The following is a 20,618-nucleotide window of genomic DNA, read 5'->3' on the forward strand; positions in this document are numbered from 1 at the left end:
TAGTCATAAAAAAAGCCCATGTCACACCTTAATGATGTAGACAGCATATACCTGATGTACAAAAATGCTAGCATACATTGGATAAGTTATGGGTCCGTTTTGTATAAGTTATGGGCACACTGAAGTACGCTGAAACACAGTCTCTGCATGTGGGTCCTCTACAAGACTCCACACAACCTGACAGCAGTAGAGCACAATTATTGGTATCTCATCAACCATTGAAGATACATACCTGAAACATAAAATAGACACACATGCTGTGTCACTCCTTCCCATGTGTTCTTCTCATCCACATTCAAAGGAAATTTTAAGACTAACACTCTGATTAAATTGTAGCCTGGGCAGCCAGGCTGATACAACTGAAACATCTCATCTGCTGCTTTTGCCTCAAAACAATTGATGACACAAGGTGTGCTGTCACTTACGTTCTTAATTTTACATGACATTGATAAAAAAAATAAAAATAAAATAAAATCTCCCATCTATAGTTAATTCCTGCGCTGAGAGTGACATATGATAAAGTCCATGTATGGAGGCACCTGTAACTATTCTGTGGACAAAAGTTTGTAATGTTTAATTCCTGAAAGCCATGTCCAAAGGTACCATGGCAACAATTGGTGAGAGGGGAGAAAGAAGACTTAAACTCTCTATTTTTGAGTCATTTCAGTTCAATGTTCCCCAAAAACACAGCTTTACTGTTTTTGTAGACAACTCCTTCATCAGCTTAAAACTGGCGACTGTATATTCATAACTCCAGTGGTTTCTCTAAAATCACACATCAAGCTCTACGAGTTGACATAGTTTAATCAATAGTTTTGGCCCACATGCAGAACACACTCAGGAGACTGAAGCAGATAAAAAAGGTTTATTAGTTTAACTAAATACTGGAACCTCAGTAACAGGTTTTCGACCAGCTGAAAAGTATTGAGAAGTTAGGTTTCGAATGGATAGCTAAGTAGTGAAGATCGAAGTCGGCTTACAGAGAGGTTGATTATTTACTATCAGGGAGAAATGAGTGGAGTCTGAGAGGGATTGTGGAAGGTGGCATCACAGTTGAACCTGTTGTTGAAGGAGCATCTGAATCCAGGGTGCCTGGGTGGCTTGGAGGGAGAGCAGAGTTCGATTGGAAGAAGCTTGCAAGGAGAACCTGTTGAGGTAGCTGCCAGTGTGGGATCGCGGGAGGTTGGAGAAAATTAAGACTTCTAGATGGAATTTTCTGAACAACTGATTCGGAAAGCATGGAGGAAACCTAGAAAGACATAAACACCGGACCATGAGAGGGACTCAGAGGAAGCACTAGAGACCAGGCAGGTAAGAACATACCACATTCATCAACATTATGGCAAGGAAGTGCTGGCAGCAGACTCATTTGGGGCCTCCCCAATGGGAAACAGCTGTCAGTCCCCAGTCACCAAAGCACAGGTGCTACCTACTGGATAACAAGGTATGCAGCCGTAGAAGGAAAAACCTTCTAGATTCCATCACAAAGTTTGAGCAAAAAACACAGATTTTGAGTGTTAAACATAACTTAGGCCCAATCCAGATACACCTCCTATCCCTAGTTTTCAGCCCTACCTCAAAACTTTGCAGTAGTGCTGTCCCAATTTCAATTTGAATTGAGGGGTAATGAACATAATAATGGGCAGGGGGTGTGAATCTTGCCCTTAAAAGGAGAGATTCAGATGCTGACTTGACAGGGAAGTGCCAGATACAATTTCACAGAAAACATGGAGGGCAGGGATTTTACAAAGCGACTAAGTTTTTATGTGTGTTTTTTTTACTTTTGAAAGCCAAACAAAATTCGCAGTTCTGGGTTTACCTGATTCTTAGGTTAAGTTCTGTAGCTCAGACAGGATTGGCAAGAAATAAGTGTGAGAGCACCATCAGAAAGAGCGCCAAAACCAGGATGAGATTGCCAGCAGTGCCCCCACAGCTAAGGAACCACACCACGAGATCGGAGGAACCCATCCAGCGAACAGCACACCAAAGGGGGGAGAGAAGGCCGGGTCTTGCTCGTGTGATAGTTCTAACTGCTGGAGGTGGAAGGAGTACAGCGGAGGATAAGCACAGCCTACCCGGCAGACAGAAAGGTGGAACGGGGTAGAGGAGGCATCAGCAGGCCAGTGTCTGTGCTAGAGGTATGATGAAGAAACAGTCCTCCTAAAACTGCTTTTTTAAAAGCAACCTACGAGCATTCCCCACTTCCTCCTTTTACAACATTATTTTCTCTATCTTCCATTTTATCAACAAAAAAAAAAGGCATGGCACTGCGTAATTCTGTCGCATGGTTTTGTTATTTGCATATTTCACTAGAAATTTTCAGCTTGGTTTAATACTCACTTTTACCGAATAATCATACCTGTGCTGCCCCTAGCGGAGGAGTTTTAGTATCTTGGGGTCTTGTTCATGAATGAAGAAGGGAATGGGATGAATGGGAAGATGGAGCAGGAGATCGATAGGCGGATTGGTGCTGCGTCTGCTGTGAAGCGGGCTCTGTACCGGTCTGCTGTGGTGAACAGAGAGCTGAGCCAGGAAGCAAAGCTCTCGATTTACCCGTCGATCTATGTTCCTACCCTCATCTATGGTCATGAGCTTTGGGTCATGACCGAAAGAACGAGATCCCAAATACAAGCGGGTGAAATTAGTTTTCTCCATAGTGTGTCTGGGCTCTCATCAGAGATAGGGTGAGGAGCTTAGTCATCCGGGGAGGACTCAGAGTAGAGCCTGGTCCGGGGGGCTCGACCCCCCCTATTAACCCATGAGACCCGTAACTAATGGTCACTAAAATGCTTTTAAGCTCAACATGTCCAGTATTTAAAACTCAAAACATTTATTCACAAGTATGTTCTGTTTTTTGCCAAGTGGAGCCAGCAAATCCTGTTCAGCTATGCTAATTATCCATGTGCGCGCCAAACAGAAGAAAGACATAACGTTGACAACAATTTTTAGTAAAAATGGCTAGCAAGCGAAAGCCAAATCAGAGCGTATTACTCGCACACTTTGGGTTCACATCCAGAAAGGTGGCACTCAGAGAAGAAGAGATGGGTCTACTCGTCACCAAAACGGAGGATCCTATCCCACCCAGTGACTCCCCAGAAGAACAACTTGAAGTTGAGGCCGAGTGCTCCGAAGACGCAGCTGGGGCAGAGGTAACGTTAGCTGCTACGGCTGCTAGCACAGGTGACTTCTCGGCTGGTTGGACAACGAAGCAGGTGGGTGAATGGAAAGACCGCAACCCTTGGCTTGACATTAAGGCAGGAAAATTGGGGAGTTTAGTGTGTAGAAAAGCAAAAACGCTGCTACTCTTAGAAAAGGGACTTGGTTTACACCTCGCAGAAGAATGTTATTAGCTCTGAAGCAAAGAGGCTATGAAAAAAGATTTACATACAAAGGGACAGCCAGGCCCACACAAGGTGAGTGGAAATAGCCCAGATGAAAAAGAAAGACACCCTCCTCAACACTTTCATTGATATACAGTCCGATTTACTCAAGAAAACCACAGCCTCGTTCAGAACAGCGTACACTGTGGCAAAGGAAAGGCTATCATATAAAAAGCTCAACCCAGTCATGACAATACAGGAGCTTAACAGGGGCGGATCCAGATCATTTTCATGTGGGGGGCACAGGGGGGACAACGATGAAATCAGGGGGGCCACCTAAAAGTGCCAACAGAATTGAAGGCTGCCACCAACCACTCTCTCCCCACAGTTAGAAAACGAAGTGTAAACAATTACATTTCATATTTAAAGCGTTTTTATGTTTTCATTGGCTACATTAACGTTTTCATATTAATGGCCTTTTTATTTTGCAATTTCAACATTAAAATTTTAAAGTCCCCATGTTTTCATCAACATTCAGCTAGTATGTGCTATTAGAAAACTCAGCAAACATGAGCCAGGCCAGATTAAGCAGATGCAATTTATTGTGCATGAACAACCCTCATCACTATTATTTTTCACTTCTTGCAATATTCTTCACTTTTTTACATAAGGATAAAAAAAAGGATAACCAATACTCAGTCTTAAGTATATTAAGCTAAATTGATACATTGTCGCAGTAGAAAGTACTCATCAGTACAACTGTATTTTCCGATTTCTGTGTCGACCACTGAACAACCTAATAAATTCATCCATATCCAAGGCCTTGGCTCTCGGGGACTCCACACTTAGCACCCCAAGGTCACTTAGTCTTTCATTGTTCATGGTGGTGCGTAAGTGATTTTTAATCAGTTTCAATGCAGAAAAGCTGCGTTCACAAGAAGCTGTGCTTACAGGTAGAGCCATGGCAATTTTGCACAGTCTGAACAGTTCATAGAATACATCCCTGAATGGCTCCAAGAATACTGTGAACTCAAGCAAACTACTTAAATTTTTCATTCCAGCTGCCCTCTTCCTCTCCAAGATCCGCTTGGCTTGATGTAGCTCGTGCTTAAGATCATCCAGGTTTGTTTTGTAAATGGTTCCCAACAAAAACAGAGGAGTCTCTTCCAAAAAGTTGTTGCTTTTAGGATTGAGTGCTTGAATTCCTTTCATGATATCACAATTGGTTTTAGAAAAACGTCTCTCTAGCTCAGCCTTCACATTGTCCAAGATGGGATAGAAAACAGTGGTACAAAAATGTTCTTCATCACGGTTTCGCTGACCAGTTGTGGATGTGACAACAGATCCATGAAGAGCAGAGCTAGTCTTTGGCTGCCTTTTGGAAACCTTGTCTGTACTAATGTTGCACTGATGAGCAATGTCCAGAACTTGTGTCCACAGTTCCCTAAAAAATGCTTCATCTCTGTAGTGCACAAATGTTTCTCGTAGTGCCTCAATCAGGTCAACTGCCCTGGCTAAGTCCAACGTCGAGGATTGCAGCATATCAGACAAAAACTTTGTGTCTCCCAGTATCCTTCTAAAAGTAGCCAAAAGGGCAATAAAGTTTAGATCTATCTGTCCAAGAAGTCCACGTGCTTCCACACATCTGTCTCCGTTGTTCTCCTCTTCAATGTCATGGAGGACACGAAGAACAGCTGGCAGCCGATCCATAAGGTTTCGACAGGCATAAAACCTGCAAGCCCACCGAACATCGCTTAGTTTGGGCAATTCTCGAGGCTTATCCTGAAACATTGCACGCTGTATGTCATGCCACTTTTGATGTACATACGATCCAGATAGAAATGTATAGAGGCGCTGCAACAAAGAAAAAAAGCATGACGCCTCTGGAACTGCTTTCACTGTGTCCACAATTACCAAATTAAGGCAATGTGCATTGCAGTGCACATAAAACGCGTGCCTAGCCAGCGACTGTATCCTTGCAGACACACCATTGTGTCTACCGCTCATCACTGAGGCCCCATCATAACCTTGCCCAACCAACTGCTCTCTGTATTCCAATCCATATTTTTGGAGGCTATTGACAATTTTTTCTGTTAGCCCTGCAGCATCAAGCTTATCAGCATGTTCAAAATGCATAAAACTTTCATGTACTGTTCCTTTGTAATAATACCTGACAACTAAGGAAATTTGTTCTTGTTTTTGTAAGTCTTTTGTCTCATCAGCTAGGATGCTGAAAGCCCCACTTTGCTTTACCTCTTCAATAATCTCCTTCCTGACCATCTCAGCTAGCACCTCCAAAATCTCATTTTGAATCATGTGACTTGTATTTTTGGCATTGCTATGTTCCATTTTTCGCTTTACTAAAGGGTCATGCTTTGCAATCAGTTCCATAATGGCCAAGAAGTTACCTTTGTTGCTAGAGTTTTCTGACTCACAGTGGCCCCGCTGCGCAATGTTTTGTGTTGCCGTACACAGTAGGACATCAGCAATGGTCTTGATATACTTTCTATTTTCTTCCACCTTTTTTTGGTATTGTTTATCCATTGCTTGGAGCAAAGACGTATTGTTTTCAACACCCCTCTTATACTCTGTCCATGCCACCATGGCATTTACATGGTGCTCTGCCTTGGCATGCATCTGGAATCCTCCATCTTTATACATTGCCTTTTTCCAGTTTGAAAAACCAGTACCTGAGGAGAATGTTGTCTCAGGAGCAGTGGGTAGCGAAAAATGCCGGCACACAAAACAATGTGCAGTATCCTGGCATTGAGAGTACTCAAGCCAAGTGTACTCTTTGTACCAGCACGCATTGAAGGCTCTCGTCCTACCCTTTCCGTGCTGAGTGCGAGGGAATGCATTCAAGATCGGTTGTGCAGGGCCAGCAGCTCTGGTTTGAGAAATATCTGGAAATAAAAAGTTTAAAAATCAGTCTCACTCACAAATCTGTGGATGAAAATTGTAATAATTACTTAAAATACTTTACAGTTAACACTGCACATTTTGAAATAACCTATGGTATTTAAGATTTAACCAAAACGTCCATAAAAACATCTGCATTCCAATAGATAAGCAATACGAAAGGACAAGTCACACATTTTTACATGGTGGGTAAATGACATATAGAGTTTAACTATCCACCTTGGGGACCTTTAGGTGCAGCAAATGTAGAAAATGGCTGAACCGAAAGGTTTCTGTTGCAGCTGCTGCTGTCATCCGATTCGAAATAATCGTCATTATTATCCGTGTCTGTGGTCTCCTCCCTAGGTGCATCTAAAAATATTGATTGGCATAGATAACAAATTGTATTCAAATATAAATTACTTTTTTACAATATGTTATAAAGTACATAGGTTTAACAAAGCCAAACAATTAAAAACTGCACAGTACACAATGCCATCAATTTAATTTATTTAATAAAAGATAAAAGTAAATTTTATTTATTTAGCTCAATATAAATCCCAATTTGCCCAAGAGAGCTTCACAATCTGTACAGCATACATCAGCATCAGTCCTTAGATCCTGGATTTAAGTGAGGGTCTGTGTTTTCACCTGGTCTGTGGGTGCTGGTCTGGCTCTGGAAGTTTTGTTCAACATGGGATGGTCCCTGGCTGCTTTCAGGCTGACCGTCACCTTGACCTTTACTGTTGCCCTCAAAGCTATCATCTTGACCTTTACTGTCCCTGTTCTGAGCCTGTTTCTTCTTAATGAAGAAATCTTTAATGTCTCCTTTTCTCCGTTTCATTGTTAACTCTACCTTTAAAAACATTTATTACAAAACACAGAATACACATAAAAACATTAATTTATGGTTATTGTAACTGGGTTAAAATGATACTTTCCTTGACTATTAAGGTTTAATTAGCATCAAGATAGCATAATCCACATGGATTTAATGTAACAAAGTCAATAATAATATTTTTTTAATAAATAAAATATAAGTAACACTTAAGGACAAAGCTGTAGATAAGTTTCAAAAAATGTTTCACAATAAAAGCTTTATTCAGAAATTATAGGTTTCCTACACACACTTTAACCTGAAATGCTACAGAGAGCTTTTAATTTGAAATGATACAGGAAATGTTGAGTTCCTGCAGCTTAATGCAAAAACTTTAACAAACAGAACAAAGTTTACCGAAATATGACCAATTATACTATCGAACAGTGGGATGATACAACAAGTGTATTTCAAATAAAGTCATGTTAACTTCTGTACTAGTTAAGGAAAATATGCGGAAATACGGTATAACATTTTAGCAAGCTAGCGCTAGCGCTAGCGTTAGCGCTAGCGCTAGCTTGCTGGACAGATATCATTAACATTAGCGCTGGTTAACTCTATATCACAAAGCAGACTACTTGTAGCTTATATAAATTCAGCACACACACAAACGAAGCCCTTATACAATTGTAACACAGTAAAGAGCCTTCATTTGTAACAAAGTAATCATTGTCTTGTCATACTTATTACATGCAATTATCAAGAAATTTAAATATGTTACCTCTCTTCCAGGACTGTACTTTTAACGGCACTTTTCAAAAGCTTTTGTCGCATTTGAAAGGCAGAATAATAGACATCCATGAAAGCCAATGACAATTGGGGTGGCACACGGGGTGGCCAATCAGATCACAAGGGGGGCGGGTGCCCCCCTTTGCCACCACGGTGGCTCCGCCTCTGGAGCTTAATGGAGCTGAAGTTGGTAATATCCACAAATCTGACCATGCATGAGCAGAAATAATCAGTCACGTTGCCAAGGAACTGCGCTGCAATTCCGTCTGCAATGTCAAAGAAATTGATTCACGGGTGTCAATCACAATTGATGAGGGCACCATTCATGGCAGTCCCTATCTAATAATCTACATAATATGTGATGTCAGCGGTAAGGCATATGTAGACAATGTTTTCCTGGATCTAGTGGAACTTACAGGTGCAGTTGATGCTGAATCCATTTATAAATCAATAATGGCGAGTCTACATAAATCTGGAATGGGTGACGACTTTTTGAAAACGCACCTGATAAGCATTGCCACCGATGGAGCTGCGGTGCTCACAGGAAAAGCCAGTGGGCTTGTCGTTAGACACAAAGAAAAGTTTCAGAACGTGCAGTCTGTTCACTGCGTGGCGCATAGATTAGAACTGGCTGTCAAAGATGCTCTTAAAGAAGTGGCTGGCACTAATCAGTTTGAGTTCTTTATTTCAAAGTTATACACACTCTACCATCAGTCAACCAGGAACGCCAGATTGCTTAGAGAAGCAGAGGCCGAGCTCGACAAGATAATACTGAAAATATGTCAAATCTTCACCATCAGATGGGTTGCCACAGCTTTAAAGAGTAAAAGCAGTATGGAAAGATTTCACCACACTAACACTCCATTTCAAACAGCCAGTGAGGACATATCACGCATTGATCTTTAGAGGCAAAAGTAGAAGGGACTTCTGAAGCACCTTGCTAACTCAGGATTTGTGGAAGATTTGGCTGTCATGTATTAACTCCAGAGTCTGTCTATCAAGCTGCAGAAAAGAGAAATGTCACTCGTGGATTCAAGTCTCGCAATCCAACAAACTATCAATGTTTTGATGGCCATGAAGACGACCGGTGGGGGGAAATCAAGCAAGAAGGCTGAACAGTCTGTCTCATCTGGCCTTTTTAAAGGCATAGAGCTGAGTGAAGGCAGGGAGAAAATAAACAGGTCTCGGTTTTATGAATCAGTGATTGCGTCTCTAACTAAGCGATTAACAGAGACAAATTAGGTGCTGATGCTCAAAGCTCTTAGTAAGCGTTTTTGGCCAGTAGAGCAGGATTAACTGATTTTGCATGGCGAACCAGAAGTACACAGCCTTGTGAAAGCCCTTGGAGAACCAACCAGGGAGGCCATGGAGCCGTTTCGAGACTGGAAACTACAGGGCACTGCACCGGGGAAAACATTGGAAAGACTGTGCATAGCTAGTCGCACGTATCTCCCCGCTTCAGCTGAGTGTGAACGAGGCTTTTCTGCAATTAATAACATGGGTAACCAGACGCGGAACAGATTGCGCGAAGACAGCGGGTCTTCACTCCTGTTTGTGGACCTCAACGGACCTCCTCTGGACAAATTCTACCCAATTCCATTCTTCAGAAGCTGGATTAAAGCAGGACATCGCCTCTCTCCTTCCTGGAAACCAGGACAGCAACCACAAGAAGTCGAGCCGAGGCATCTTTGGTCGGTTCTAACTTAAGGTAAGAGGCTATTTTATAAGTTGTCCTGTACGTAGGCCTTGTGTTTGGTTGTGGTCCTATTGAAGCAGCCTAGCCTTGGAGTTGGAAAGTGATATGTGCTGCATTTGTGTGTGTGAAAGAGAGAGACAGACAGAGCGAGAGACAGAGAGACACAGACAGACAGACAGTATGTGTGTGTGTGTTGTCATATAATAAACTGACTGTCTGTTCAGGCTCTCCCGCTCCACCAGATTCACAAAAAGCTTCATCCACCAAGCTGTCAGGAAGCTAAACTCTCTCCCCTCTCTCTCCCCACAGCCACATCCTCCAGGCTGTCAGGAAGCTGACCCCCCCCCCCCCCCCTAAAAAAAAATCACTCTGGACAAACTGTCTCCTCCACTACTATTATTACTATATATTTTTTTACTGTTGCTTTTCACTGTTACAAATATATCTTACATATTTGGTAATAATAATAATTTTTCTGCTGCCATTACCATCTGCCTTTTTGCACTAGCATAAGTATTGTATATTTTATATTATTGTGCATTTTATATTTTATAGTGAAATTGAATGTTTAAATTTTAGTATTAGGAACTGATCTTATCTGTTGTGCCTGTGCACTTTATCTGTTTCATTGCTGGTGAATTAAAAACGTCCTCTCCAGTCCTCGTATGTCTGGTAAGTCCGAAGAATTGACATTAAAGCTGACTTTGACTTTGACATTGCAATGTTATAGGCCTACTGCATATTGAGAAAATTTAGATCGGTATTGCGCAACAATTGGGAGATGGGGACCCCCCCCCCCCCCCAAATATTAATAGGTATTTTTACTGGAATGTGTTCATCCTTCTGGATAATCATCTCATTACCACTCTCTATTTTCCTTCCTGCCAGTGCTCAATGTCCTTATTCTGCCCTAACTTTGGTAAGTTTTCTACCTTTATTTTTATTTACTATTTTGCTACCAATGTAAACATATATATGATTGTATTCTTTACTTTAATAGATAAAGGGAGCCTTCTCTGTGTCTTGACTTCTTTCTACATCTGTTTGAAATGTAGCTAAGAAGAAGCTACAGTGCCATTTTTACTGAAATGTGTCCTGTGCTGTGCAACTGGATCAGGGCCTGATGAATGCCAGTCAGCATTGGAGGTTAGTCATACAGGACAGGGTGAGAGGGTTTGCTTTCAGATACAGGATTTAAGAGCTTCCTATGGCAATTCCAAGAAGAGAGGAAAAAGTGCTTTCATCCAAATGTTGATGAAATATTTTCCCTTGCAGCTGTTTAAGTGTTTCATGATAAAATTCTTTTAATTATTGCAGAAGTCTTCAGACAGCTTTCTTCTCAAAACTGAAAATTGAAGTCTTACCAAGTGTACCTTACCAAGTGTTTTATTCCCACATAAATATATTTCTGAATATTGTGGATCGGAGGTCTTATCACTTTTAAGATTAGCCACTGAAATGCATCTGATCTGGACTATGTATATGTGTGTTTGTAAGTGAGAGCTCTGCCAGCAGACACTCAAAGGTAGCCCCTCCATAAACACTTCTGACCACTTAAGAAATCGCTCAGCTGTCCTCATTTGTGCATGCTAAAGCATAGTGATGGTTGTGTAAGTATGTGTGCACAGGTCAGAGGTCAATATCATGTTTTTTCTAATGCTCTCTGGAAGCAATGAGCATCTGGATAATTTAACCTCTTTACATCTGCTTATTAGAGTTTGTGTTTCTGTGTTGAGTCCTAGATTAACAATGTGGCTAATATATTTCAGTGAGTTTGGTGGAATCATGTAACAGAGAGAGGTTGGTGTTTATTTTTGTAAAGAGCAATTTGAAATGGCCCTAATACAGAAGCACAACCTTTATTCTTAAATTCAAGATTATACAATTTGAAAGCAGGTTGTCTTCCTGAATAGGGCTTCATTTTTAGGATAACAAATTTACAGTGTGATATTAATGTTCACCTAATTGTTAAAGTTGGCTTCAAGACCTGCAGGTTATCTACATCTACACGCTTCTGCCTCCCTGTGGAGGGAAAGAGCAGAAACATTTAACTTAATAAGACTGTAGCTTCCTTAATGTTAACTTGTTTTAATCAAGTTACATTGTTAAATTATAAGGACATGCCTTTATTGGGAGGAACAGAAGATGAAAGATATAATTTTGGACAAATGAGTAAAAACGTTTAATATTCTTCAAATATTTTATTAAGAATCCATTATTTAATTTAGAGCTTGTACTAAAAGAACAGAAGCTGCTCGATACGTACCTAGATTTTAATTTGAGAAGTATTGAATATTTTATTCCTCTCTTTCCTAGCAATTGGCAACAGAGTGTTTGCTATTAGTTTGCAATATTATTGTACAGAACATGTTGTCCATAACCTGGATAGGTTAGGCTTCACATTTTCCAAGAACACATAAAATACAAATGAAATTGGTTACAAATAAAATAAACAGTAACATTAAGATATGTATATATACCAGAGCAGTAGTTCCGTTTCTCTTCATCACGAGTAACGCCACTTTGAACATTTTGATAAGATGAATTTCATCAGGAGTGATATTACAGAGTGAAACATAGAATCCATCTCTGTAGCTGTGTGTTGCTTAGCACAGCTTGTGCCTCAAACCTGTACTTAAAATCTGATAGGCACATTTTACAGCACATGTCACACTAGCTTCCTTCTGCTGTTACAGTCAGAGTGCTGAAAGGTGATAAAATCCATGTAACAGGAGCCAGCTTCATGCTTTTGTCTCTACAAAGGAAGTTTCCCATTTGGTCCAGTTATTCCATGCATTTAAATCAGCAGATATCAGTGGATGGTTAAGTAGGTTAATAACTTAATATGGGATTAATAAGTAAAGAAGCAGATTAGTACATAGGAAGTAAGTAACGGTTAGGTTAATAATAACATAAGTTTAAAGCTAATGAATAAGTGGATGTGGATATAAAAGTGGATCAACAAACAGACCGATGGGAAGATGGATGAATCAAAAAGTAAGTATATATATATAAAAAAAAACTAATAACTAATAAGTGAGAAAATGGGAGCAGCATACAAATAAATTATTGGTCAAACAAATATTTTTGCAAAAAAGACACAGTATGTGGGTTAAATAAATCAACAAATTAAGTTAAAAACAGAAACAAATGGAATGCCTTGTAAGATAAGTAAATAAGTAGGTTGATTAGTAAAAAAGATCCTGAGTTGAGTAAATAGTTTAGGATAAAAACAAATACATCCATGAATAAAATATATTAGCAAATAAACTATGAAATTTTAGGTTTTAATAAGTTAGCAGGTATTGAGTTTAAGAGAAAAAAAACGAACGAAAAGGAAAGGAAACACTAAGAACATGATCTAAAAGGTTTGATATAAAAGGTTTTGGGATATCTTCATCATACGATTTGTCCTGTAAGGTCATTTGGAGACAACACATTCTTTTTCCAGAAAACGTATGTGTTGTGACTTTCGAAATTATAAATAATTCAGTGGAAAATGAACAAAAATATTCTACAATCTATTTTATTCACTACAAAGTCCTCTCCTACTCAATATCCGCCTGTCTTCACTCTCCCTTCTCCCCATAAGGTATCAACAGACAGCTAAACACTGAAGACAGTGTCCCCACAAGAAGAAGGTGGAAATGCAGGTGCACCTCTGTCAAAAGAACCAAATAAATGCTCAGCCACTTATTCAAGATCCAGTGTGCATTAAACATCAGAGAATATCCCTAATGTTCTGGATTTCATTTTAAATAGATTCAATAACTCATATGGATCACATTACATCCACAAACAGGCAGAGTCCGATAAAGTTTCCTGTCTGAACAAAGTTTAGCATGCCGTCAAACAAAAAAGTACCATGCAGTGTGTGACCGTTGAACCCACAACCCTTGAACCAACATGACATACCATATTTCTCACTTTAAGTGCTGTTATTTTAGTGTCAAATTTCCTTCCCAGCCCTTAGCCTCTGCAACGCGAGACTTTGCTGTGTCCAAATAAAGGCTGCAAACGGCTCTTCCAGTTGTCTGCCTGCATGCTGCATGTTCCCATATTACCCACAGAGGTTTGCCTTGCAGACCTCAGACAGGGACAGCATTTTGTTTCTTCTCAAGCTCCCTTACAGTGTATTCCGCCTGATCAGAATAAGCAAAACGTCTCCAATTACACCCCTCTCACAGATTGCTTGGTGTCACTTGCCGTCTGCTGGCTGGATATGATTCTGCACCTGCAGTGTAAATGGATACAGCACTTTTTGACATGCGGTGTGTGTGTTACAACTCAATTGGAGCAGTAGACCACTGTGGCCTTAAAACAGACAGTCATTCATTTCAAGCTGTTTAACAAATGCATGTGGCTGTTCTCACCATGCAAAGGACGTCTGACACATTCTTTACACGTGCACACCAGCTAATGAACAGAGGATAAAGAGGTAGTTCCCTGTCAGACAGAGAGGAGCTAATTATTGACATATAAATTGTAACCTCTGATAATTTGCACTTCAGTCAGAGCACATACCTAACCAAAAAAAGCATTACAGAATGTTTTTAATTAAAAATAAATAGCTGTTTATAATTATCATCCTTGCACTGCATACATCAGTTTCATCCCTAATTTGAAAATAGACCATGAAACCAACAAGAAGAGGTAACTGACAGGACATTTATTCACAGAAAGTCAAAATGTGCCTCTAAGTTTAAAAGGAAAATAACTTAATCAATTCTGGGTTAGGAAACTGTACGGTAAAGTGTTGATATTTGACTAATCTGCTGTGGGATTAAACACGGGAATGTGTGTCTAGAAGTGGAGGAAAAGAAGAAAAAATAAAGTCCACCATCTGTCCATCTCTCTGTCTCTTTTTTCAAACCATCTCCTTTCTCTTTTTTTTTTCATTTTACATTTTTTTAAGCCAGAGATGGACTGAATGGTGACAAAGTTGCCCTCTAGGAACAACATCCTGATGCTGTCCGGGTGTGTGATGCAAAAACTCCAGCATCAGTGATTTTGTTGCCCAGCGGAGAACAAAATCTGCATGAAACTTGCTGTAGAATTCTAAGGTTATTACACTGAGACAGAAAAAAGTAATGAACAAAAAAGTGGAAGCGTAACCAATTAAAATATAGAAAAAATATTTAACCTTATCTGGAATGTTATTAAAAATGTATGCAAAGCAGAAAAATCTCATATCTATGCAATGGTTTTGGTTGCTCTACCTCTTCCATGTCATAACCTGAAGAGGGTGCAAATGGATTTAAATTGGAATATTACTGAAAATAACATTAATTTTATACATGTTATAAACAAAAATGACACACTGAGTTATTTATAATCACACCTAATGAAAACAAAATTTCAATAGGAAATTTTCAATATAAATTTTTGATATTGGAAAGCTTAATTTACAGTAGATGACCTTATAGTCATAGGAATAAAAATCAGAACATGTTTTACAATGATGCACATTTTCAGAAAACAGCAACCTTTAAGCAGAATTTAGCCATAGTTTCCATGAAGTATGGAAAATGTAATTTTATTGGTCTGACGTATTCTAATCTTAAGTGTTAAGTTTAATTGGCTTTAAGAGGAAAATCATCTTTATTAAAACGAATTGGTGCTTGAAAACAGGTTTGAGTGTAATTTTATTTTTAGGGGAACAGGATGAATAAGGCTTGCTCTCATTGACTCAGCACACCTGGGTTGCATCCAATTAGCTGTCAGCAGCGGCGCTGAGGGTAAATAAGGACACTCTTTCACCTGCCTCTCCATGCTCTCCGACCTAGTTACACTTGCAGCATGATCTTTCTGCTGGGCAGTGTGCAGAGGTCAACTGCTTGCAGTAAGTACCTCCTCTGCTTATTTGTGAAGTCAGAAAAAACTGCTAGGTGCCGTCTCCTGTTTATGCTGAGGTGTGGTAACTTGTCCTTCACAGGGGAATACAGCAAGGAGGAATGTATCGTACTTATTGCCAGGATTGCTGTAAATTAACTATTTTGATGCAAACTGTTTGCATACCAGAAAGCAAGTGTCCTGTTTCTACTGGGCCTGAAAACACTCCCTGCTTTAAGTAGAGTGATTTAGAGGGTCTAGTTGGTAATAGCTGCTCCTTCCTCTGCACTCTGCTGATTACAACTCTGCTAAACTACCCTTTATTAAATTCTACTTATTTTCAAATCATAAAGGTGCAGCAACTCAGCAGATACCCTATGGCTTTATGATGGTTTTTAGATTTGTTTTTGTTTCATTGCTTTTAATTGTGCAAATTTATTCTCCATTATTTAGGGTTCTATCCAGTGTGTCTTGCTGTTGGTCTTAAAGGAATAGTACACCCAAAACATGATTAGCCTTCATTTTCTACTCACCCCCATGCTGAACAACACTCTGGAGTACTTTTTTGATATCTCAAATGCATCTGGAGATCTGGGAGGCTTCTTGCTGTCTGCTGACATTCAAATAATGGAGGTCTATGGCGCCCGAGGCAGAAAGGTCCATAAAAGTCCACAAAAAACGTGTCAATATTCCTCCATACTGCTCGTCCAATGTATTCCAAGTGTCCTGAGTGGGTAGCATCCAGAATTTACTCGATACGAAGTCATTTAGAATGTTTTTAGAGCATAAACAGTAGTGTATAGGATTTCCTGAAAGCGCGCACATGCGCGTTCACGACGCTACAGAAGCCGGCAGACCAAACCAGACGAAAGTGCGCATTCAGCGTCTGCTCTGCCAATTATGCAAGCGTAGAAGAAGAAATGTGCTGTTTACCTGTGCAAAGAAAGAAACAACGAAAGAAAAATGTCTGAGGACTTCAGTGTTGAGGAAGAGCATGAGTTCTTTGCCGAGCTGAATGCGCTGGTTTGGTCTGCCGGCTTCCGTAGGCGAGTCCAAAGGTCTTTGGAGTTATTATTACTTTATTTATTAATTTTTTTAGGTTTATTAACTATGAAATCAGGGAAACTCCAAGGTTTTAATGTCATAAAGAGAATTTACTCAACCTGTTTCTCTTACAGAGTAATAGCAACAAGGAACGAAAAGGCCAATCCGGAAATCACCTAGACTGCTCTTGATGAACCAAAGTGATCTTTATTTCAGTGCTTTTGAGGCTTTTCCAAAAATTGATCTTCCCAACTGGATTTAAAAGTTGTATATAAAGAACTATTTAGCTGCAGTCTGTGATGTTGTATTTCAACCATGCTTTTGTGAAACGCTAATGGCAAGATTTCAACAGAAGTTCTACGGAGTGGGCTTCCGGTTTGGGCAGCGCCATGTGAGAACTACCCAGAAGTTCTGGGCGAGGAGGAGGAGTAGCAACAATCTTTTGGTCTGACTTACTGATCACTCCAAAGGCAGTTAATAATTACAACTCTTTTAAACATTTAACCCTTAATTTCCCTCATCCAAATTGCAAAGCAAGAAAACCTCATCTTTTTGTAACTTTGTATCATCCATCAGGTCTTTACTCTGAATTTTTATTTGAGTTCCTTTCTGATTTGATATTAAATACTGACAGGGTCATCATAGTGGCAGATTTGAACATCCATGCTGACATTGAAGGTGATATCTTAAGAGCAGCCTTTAATACTATCTTAGATTGGCTTTGTTCAAAATGTGAATAGTCCCACACATTCTTATCTTCATACTTCTAGATCTTGTGCTGACATACGGCATAGAATGTGTAGAAATAACAGTATTTCCTCACAACCCTGTCCTCTCTGACCACTTTTTAATAACCTTCAGGATTACTTTAACAGAGTTCTCCTCCCCCAAAAGAAGGTTCCACTTTAGCAGATCATTATCAGATGATGGGGTTATAAATTTTAAAGAATTTGTTTCACTTTCTCTCTCCTCTGTGTCACTGAGCAGTGCTGCAGAGTGCAAAAGCATAGCTTATTCTCCTTCACAGGTTGATGATTTTGTTGATGGGGTTGCTAGTTCTCTGCGTATTGCCTTAGACAACGCAGCCACTTTGAAAACGAAAGCCGTTAAAAATAGCAAGCTGGCTCCTTGGTTTAATGCAGAGTTGCGTACTTTGAAGCAAAATGCTAGGAAACTGGAGAGAAAATATCACTCCACAGTTCTACGGTAATCCTACTTAGTCTGGAAAAATTGTTTACTGCTGTATAAGAGGACCCTTTGTAAAGCAAGAGCAGGATATTTCTCCTCATAAATAGAGGAGAATAATATTAATCCTAGATATATTTTTAATATAGTTGCCAAACTCACCCAGAGCCATAGCTTAGTTGAACCGTCCATTCCACCTGCTCTTAGCAGTAATGATTTTATGGCCTCAGATAATGGACTTGTATCTGCGCTCGTCCTGTTGGATCTTAGTGCTGCATTTGATCCAGTTGACCATAATATTCTTTTAGAAAGACTTGATTATTTTGTTGGAATTAAAGGAACAGCACTAGACTGGTTTAAATCCTATCTATCTGATTTCATTAGGTTCACATCAATGACAAATCTTCCTCATGCTCAAAAGTTACCTGTGGAGTACCACAGGGATCAGTGCTAGGACCAATTCTCTTTACTTTACATATGCTCCCAATCTGTAGAGCTAATAGACAGCATGGGATTAATTTCCACTGTTATGCTGATGATACCCAGCTATATCTGTCTATAAATCCAGATGAAGCTAACCCATTACATAGATTACAGGCATGTCTGAAGACATAAAAACCTGGATGACTCTTAATTTTCTGCTTCTGAATGCAGACAAAACAGAAGTTATAGTCTTTGGACCAGAGTCTCTGAAAAAGAAACTGATTAGCCAGTCACTTCATTTGGATGGGATTAAACTGATTTCAGATAATAAAGTAAAAAATCTTGGTGTTGTTTTTGATCAGGACCTGTCATTTAAATCCCATATCAAAGAGGTTTCTAGAATTTCCTTCTGTCATCTGCAGAATATTGCAAAAATGAGAAATCTTCTGTTCTGGTCTGATGCTGAGAAACTAGTCCATGCATTTGTTACTTCAAGGCTGGACTATTGTAATTCTTTACTATCAGGAAGTCCACAAGCTGTAGTTAAAAGCCTTCAGCTGATCCAAAATGCTGCAGTCAGAGTTCTAATGAAAATTAAAAAGAGAGATCATATCTCTCCTATCCTGGCTTCTCTTCATTGGCTTCCTGTTAAATCCAGAATAGAATTTAAAATCCTCCTTCTCACATATAAAACCTTAAATGACCAAGCTCCATCTGATATCAGAGATCTGATTGTTCCTTATGTTCCTAAAAGAGCACTCGAGCACCCTCGAGGTCCGCATTTTGCAAATTTTAAAAGTGTCCCTCCTTCCACACCTGATTCAGATTGCTGAATTTTCTCCTAAGCATGCAGTCAAGTTCTCCATAAACCAACAAACAGCTTAATTAATTGACTCGGGTGTATTAAAGAAGAAACACATCTAAAGGGTGCAAATTAAGGAACTCTCAAAGTTGAAAAATATTCTCCATTGGTCTGTTTATCGTGACCACCCACACTGTCCTGACTGCTTTGCACTGGAGCTCTGCCTACTCGTTAACTCTGTTTGTTGGCTTAGCTTTACCTTTTAAATTGTGTTGCATAATCTTTTGGTTAAACAATCACTAAGAGTACAGTCTCAACACAGGAGACAGTTTGGTCACTGTAGTTTTTCTGTTTGGAAATCTATTACAACAAATCACCCTTCTAAGCCATTGCTTATTGATCCAGGTTTTCAGCAATGGAACCAAAGTAGTATGATATAACACTCGCTAATATAACCTAATGTGGTTCCCTGTGCCAATTACTTCACTGTTTTCTAGATTAAAATTTTCTTTATACAATATAATATTTTTATAATGTCCTAATTAGAGTAACTGGAAGGGAACATTTTTCACCAAAGCTTTGAGTTCCAAAAGGGTAAGGTTATGTTAGGTACTTTTTGAATAAATATAAGCCTTTATGTCTGTTCTGCTATGCTGTTTTACTAAAAAAGAACAATGCCTTCACTCTTGCTTGAAGTTACCCCTGGGGGGGGTGTCCAGTCTGGCGATCCTTGAATAAGGGAGCAGCAGCAATGTTTATTGAGAAACTGTGCCCCTCCGAAGAAATTTAATTAACTCCAACTCGGTTTGCTTGATTCCATTCAGTAGAAAATCAGTCTGACTAGATATCCTGTCACCCAACAGGTAGCTTACACATGGGGTCCTCTTAAGGTTGCAGGTAGCTTTGTAGCAGCTTGACGGCAGAAGCACAGCTCCGAACTGCAGCCCGACCAATGGGTCACGGTCCGGTGATTTTGGAGTTTAACACAGTGGCTAGGAACCAATGTGGTTTGGGTTGGCGTTGAAGCAGCAATTGGGCCTGGCTGTTCTCTGGGTCATCCAGAACTGGGCAGTTTCTCATTTACTTCATCATGTGGGTTTACAAACACTGCATTCAATCTGGTTTAAAACACAGAAAAAAAGGAAAACTACGTTAATCTCCTTTGAATCTTGGGCAGCAAGGTGTTGTTCAGTGACAACGGACTCTTCTCCAGAGGTTATTTGGTGGCTACAGCATTGCCTCAGCGGGAAACCAGCTTGTGTCTCCCCTTTTCGAGTCCAAGCTACTATGAGGAGAAAAAGCAGAGATATTGAAATAACAAATGAAGCAGAATGATGAAAAGGGGTTCCTATGTCCTCCATCAGTCTAAGCCTATAGTAGCATAACTATAGAGATAGCCCCCCCTGCAGTCATCAACTGAAAAGAATTTGCTACAAATTCATAGAGTCCTGATTTAAACCTGATAGAAACATATTTGGGATGAATTCGAGTGGAGACTGAGAGCCAGACCTCCAACATCACTATGTGACCTGATAAATACACCTTTTGAAGAAGGGCCAATGATTCCCATAAACATACTCAACTCTACTGTGGGTCACTTTTTTTAGGTCCGTTTAAAAAAACAGCAAAGCCCTGAGCATTTCTCTACCCTTACAACTGTGTTTTTAATGAGTAAGTGTCATGTGTGTTTTATATAAAACTGTGAGCTATCAAACACCAAACACCACCTAGTTTTCAGCACAGAAAACTATGTAGTAGCTAAACCATTCACTTACTCGTTTACATTTAATATAGTAAGGGCCGGATTTATCA

General features: G+C 39.8%; 1 long non-coding RNA gene across 1 annotated transcript; it reads right to left on the reverse strand.

Moving 5' to 3' along the window:
• Nucleotides 1–914: 914 nt before the first annotated feature.
• Nucleotides 915–13,612, reverse strand: LOC119792848. The gene is made up of 3 exons (XR_005282035.1): nt 13,436–13,612; nt 1,324–1,432; nt 915–1,249 (listed from the first exon to the last, which is right to left on the reverse strand). It is a non-coding gene; the product is annotated as an uncharacterized LOC119792848 (long non-coding RNA).
• Between the last annotated feature and the right edge of the window lie 7,006 nt (nt 13,613–20,618).

The sequence above is a fragment of the Cyprinodon tularosa genome, unplaced genomic scaffold (assembly GCF_016077235.1).
Source record: "Cyprinodon tularosa strain WSP-4 unplaced genomic scaffold, ASM1607723v1 ctg433, whole genome shotgun sequence".
In the NCBI taxonomy this organism is placed as follows: Eukaryota; Metazoa; Chordata; class Actinopteri; order Cyprinodontiformes; family Cyprinodontidae; genus Cyprinodon; species Cyprinodon tularosa.